The 4,561-nt window shown below is 45.6% G+C and overlaps 1 pseudogene; it reads left to right on the top strand.

Annotated features, from left to right (window-relative positions):
• The first annotated feature begins 2,011 nt into the window (after nt 1–2,011).
• Nucleotides 2,012–2,132, top strand: LOC134950969 (5S ribosomal RNA; annotated as a pseudogene).
• Nucleotides 2,133–4,561: the final 2,429 nt, after the last annotated feature.

The following is a 4,561-nucleotide window of genomic DNA, read 5'->3' as shown; positions in this document are numbered from 1 at the left end:
ACACCCATTTAAACCTAGCCTTTACTGATACCTCCTAGCAAGTACTGCCTCCATTTGCTGTATTTGTGACGAATTGTAATTGCACAGGCTACAATACTAGACAGATTTTAATTTCTGCACATCCATCATCCTTCTTAGTGATCTCCATAAGTGGCCATCCACTTCAAGGCAGCATGCAGCAGCAGAGTTTATACTGAGTATCCAGAGAGAAGGGCTGTTTTTGCTTATTTCAGGGAGAAAGAGGATTAGGAGTCCCTACAGATGCAGCAAAGGAGAAATATGAAACTGGCAGCTGCAGTAACTATGGGGGTCATTCCGAGTTGTTCGCTCGTTGCCGATTTTCGCTATATTGCGATTAGTCGCTTACTGCGCATGCGCAAGGTTCGCATAGCGCATGCGCTTAGTTATTTTACACAAAAGTTAGTTATTTTACTCACGGCATAACAAGGATTTTTCATCGTTCTGGTGAATGTACTGTGATTGACAGGAAGTGGGTGTTTCTGGGCGGAAACTGGACGTTTTCTGGGCGTGTGCGAAAAAACGCTGGCGTTTCTGGGAAAAACGCGGGAGTGTCTGAAGAAACGGGGGGGTGTCTGGGCGAACGCTGGGTGTGTTTGTGACGTCAAATCAGGAACGAAACTGACTGAACTGATCGCAATGTAGGAGTAAGTCCGGAGCTACTCAGAAACTGCTAAGAAATTTCTATTCGCAATTCTGCTAATCTTTCGTTCGCAATTCTGTTAAGCTAAGATACACTCCCAGAGGGGGCGGCTTAGCGTGTGCAATGCTGCTAAAAGCAGCTAGCGAGCGAACAACTCGGAATGAGGGCCTATAAGAGAAAAACTACAAGGGTGCCATCTGGTGGTCAGAAGGTAAACAATGGAAACCAATCTGCTTTTTTTGGTAACATTATAAAGGACATTCTATAAAATTATAGGCAGTATCTGATTGGTTAGAAAAAAAAAAGGGGCAAAATTCCTGGGCGCTGACAAACAAGTCCTGTAGTGTTTTAAATACCTGATTTATGACTGCAGTTCCACTAAGAGGTCACTGTTAACCTCAATAGAATCCAAAAATAAATATATCTACTATATAAAAGTGAACATTTGTCCTTCTGTCTGTATTTCTATACAAACCCAACTTAGCCGATCACGGCATAGTTCGTCGCTACGGGAACCAGCCTAACAGGAAGAACAGTGCGGCCGGAGCACAGCAGCGGGCAGTACGCGGGCAGACGCGGCCAGCACCTTCCACACATCAGGATCTCCCTTATCATCTCCCTTATACAAGTAGGACATAGCTTAATGAATGTACACCTGGATGAGGTAATATTTTTGATATATGCACTTTTTCTTTTGTGTGCACGAAAAACTCACATCCACGTGGCAGATCACTTTACCATATGCTTAAGTGACAGTCAATCATCACCAGTAAGTGAACAAGTGCCATTCTGAGTTCGGTCTATATTGCTACCAAAACAGCGGATGCAGATACAAATGTTTTCTCTCTTTGTAATGCAGAAATCCATGTTGTTTTGAAACACCTAGCTGATGATATATATGGTATATTGTCTGTTTTATTATTTTCTTATTGCCTAAAGATAATTCATGATGGGGCATTAGAGCTGGAGATTGCATTGCTTATGTTATATACTTTTTGCACAATCCATGGTGTATTTTCATACATCTATTGATTTTTTGGAGACCAAATTTGGAGGTTCCCCTCTCTGCATAGTTAAAAGAATATTATAATCTAGAATATCCGATATTCATATGAAATATCTGTGCAGCATAGATGTCTTTTCTACTTGTACTGCGACTGATTTAACCGTGAAAATTTAGATGGGTATCTGAATTCTGTGTTATATCTTTGTGTTATATCTTTGAGAAAAAAAACTCTTGATTTTTCTTACACCAAATCAGCTGCCTCGATACCTGTGGTTCACATAATTACGCAAATCGGCTCTTATTTGTGCCCAATTAGGACACAGCGTGACAAGGGTAAGCATAAGGTCTGCGGTCATACCCCACTGGAGATGCCCAATCTCATCCGATCTTGGAAGCCAAGCAGTGGAGGGCCGGTTTAAGTACTTGGATGGGAGACCACCAAGGAACACCCTGGTACTGCAAATATTTGCCACCCTTTCTGTCACTAAAATAGAGCACTGACTTACATCTCGGTTATGACCTATGATTCAACTACCTGCTAGGATTCAATTCCCATTTGGGATGTACAGCAGTTTTCAAATGATGGTCATATATATACACTAAATGATCAATTTTTTTGACCACAGGTTGTCCTACAGTTGTTTTGTCTGTTCACAAATTCACAGATATACCCATCTCGGCTTATATTAGGTATATGTACCTTGTAATCTATATACATTTTTCTATATTTTCGCAATGTCACCATTTTAACAAATATTGGCGCTCATTGAACTCCTCAATAATTAATTTTAATGAGAATTATTAAAGTATTGTATTTTAGTCAGCTATTGTGACATCCAGTCATACAACATTATCTGTATAGGAGTGCTTCCCAAAAAGAGTCTTCTTTTTTTCTTCTTTCCATGTTTACATTGAGAATAACTGACTCGGGGGAGCACCACTGATGGGCAGCTTTTTGATACACAAAAATAAGGAGTGTGTTACCTTATGTATCTGCTTCCTAAAATGAGGATTTGAACCTTGAATTTAATTATCAGTTAATTACAGATAGTTATCATTATACATATACACTTATTACACCAGTGCGGTTTCCAATTTTCTTTTCTTCAAACCCACAGTTTACAAGCGAAGATCGTGAAATTTGGCATACAAGCGTATTAAAAGACGTCAGAGGCCAGGAGCCAGCATATCTCCAGAATTGCTGGACCCATGTATTCCAAAATTGGTACGCATATGCCTTACAGTCTGGCAACAAACACTGTGGGGGGAAGACACCCCTAGCACTCCTAGGGGCAGGGCCGGACTGGCCATCTGGCAATTCTGGCACATGCCAGAAGGGCCGATGGCTAGTTGGGCCGGTCTGGCAGCAGCAACCCCTCCCTCTGGACACTCCCGCCTCCTCGCTCCGGCCACTGTGCTCCACGGAAAAGTCCTCTCCTCCCTCTTCCCACCTTCCCAGAATGCCGATAGGGGAGCGACGTCATCGCGCACAGTATTCTGGGAGCAGCCGCGGTGATGGGAGAAGGCCGGGGAGCAGCAGCAGCAGCAGCCCCAGCATGGCGTGTACTACACGCAAGAACTATATCTGCTGCCTGCCTGAGCCCCTGAGGAGGAGTCCCGCCACCATGCAGTACCGGATCCCGGCCCCAGCAGCAGCACACACATGGCCAGCTGCAGCATCAGCACTGCATGGAGAGTGCTGTCCCCTGGCCAAGGTGAGTGCGAGTGTATACATGCACTGGCTGATTCCTCCCTGTGTCTCTCTATCTCTCTGTCCTCACCCCCCCCTGCCTCTCTCTCTTGCTTTTGTCCTCACCTCTCTCTCTTTTGTTCTCATCCCCCCCTCTCTCTTGTCCTCACTTCTCTCTTTTGTCCTAACCCTCTCTCTGTCTCTTGTCTTCACCTCTCTCCCATCCACATCCTTCTCTCTTTTTTGTACTTAACCCATCTCTCTTTCTTTTGTCTTCACCCCCTCTTTTTTGTCCTCACCCCCTCTCTTTTTTGTCCACACCCCCCTCTCTCTTTCTTTTGTCCTCACCCCCTCTTTTATGTCCACACCCCCTCTCTTTTTGTGTCCACACCCCCTCTCTCTTTCTTTGGTCCTCACCCTCTCTTTTTTGTCCACATCCCCCTCTCTCTTTCTTTGGTCCTCACCCCCTCTTTTTTGTCCTCACCCCCTCTCTCTTTCTTTTGTCCTCACCTCTCTTTTGTCCTCACTCCCCCTCCCTCTAGTCCTCACCACTCTCTATCTCTTTTGTCCTCACCTCTCTCTCATCTTTACCACCCCTTTTGCCCTCATTTCTCTATCTCTTGTTTTCACCCCCCTTTTGCCTCACCGCGCTCTCTTTCTATCGTCATAGCACAGAGCATTCTGGGAGTGGCTATGGGGGAGAGAAGTCTTATTAGCAGCAGCACGGTATCCGCCCACAATCACCCAGTTTACAGCCTGCCTGAGCCCCTGGCCCTGAGGAGGAGATACGTCATCCATACAGTCCCGGAACCCCGCCACAGCAGCACCACAGCACATGGCCAGGGAGAGCGCTGCCCCCACTAGGGTGAGTATGGGTATATCCATGCCATGGCTGTCTGTCTCTCTCTCTATTGGTCTCACCCTCTCTCTCTGTCCTCACCTCTCTCTCACTCTGTTGTCCCCACCTCTCACCCCATCCCTCTCTCTTGTCCTCAGCTCTCTCTCACTCTCCTGTCCTCCTTGTCTCCTGCCCTCACATCTCACTTTCATCCTTTCCTGTCGTTCTCTTGCCCTCACCTCTCTTTGTCACCCTCACCCCCGCCCTCTCTCAAGTCTTGACCTCTCTCCCTCTGTCTGCACCTTTCTCACACTTTCTCTTTTGTCATCACATTTCTCTCTATATCTTGTCCTCACCACTCTTGTT

This window comes from Pseudophryne corroboree, chromosome 8 (assembly GCF_028390025.1).
Source record: "Pseudophryne corroboree isolate aPseCor3 chromosome 8, aPseCor3.hap2, whole genome shotgun sequence".
In the NCBI taxonomy this organism is placed as follows: Eukaryota; Metazoa; Chordata; class Amphibia; order Anura; family Myobatrachidae; genus Pseudophryne; species Pseudophryne corroboree.
Note: the sequence above shows the minus strand (reverse complement) of the source record. Positions and strands in the feature narration are given on the sequence as shown.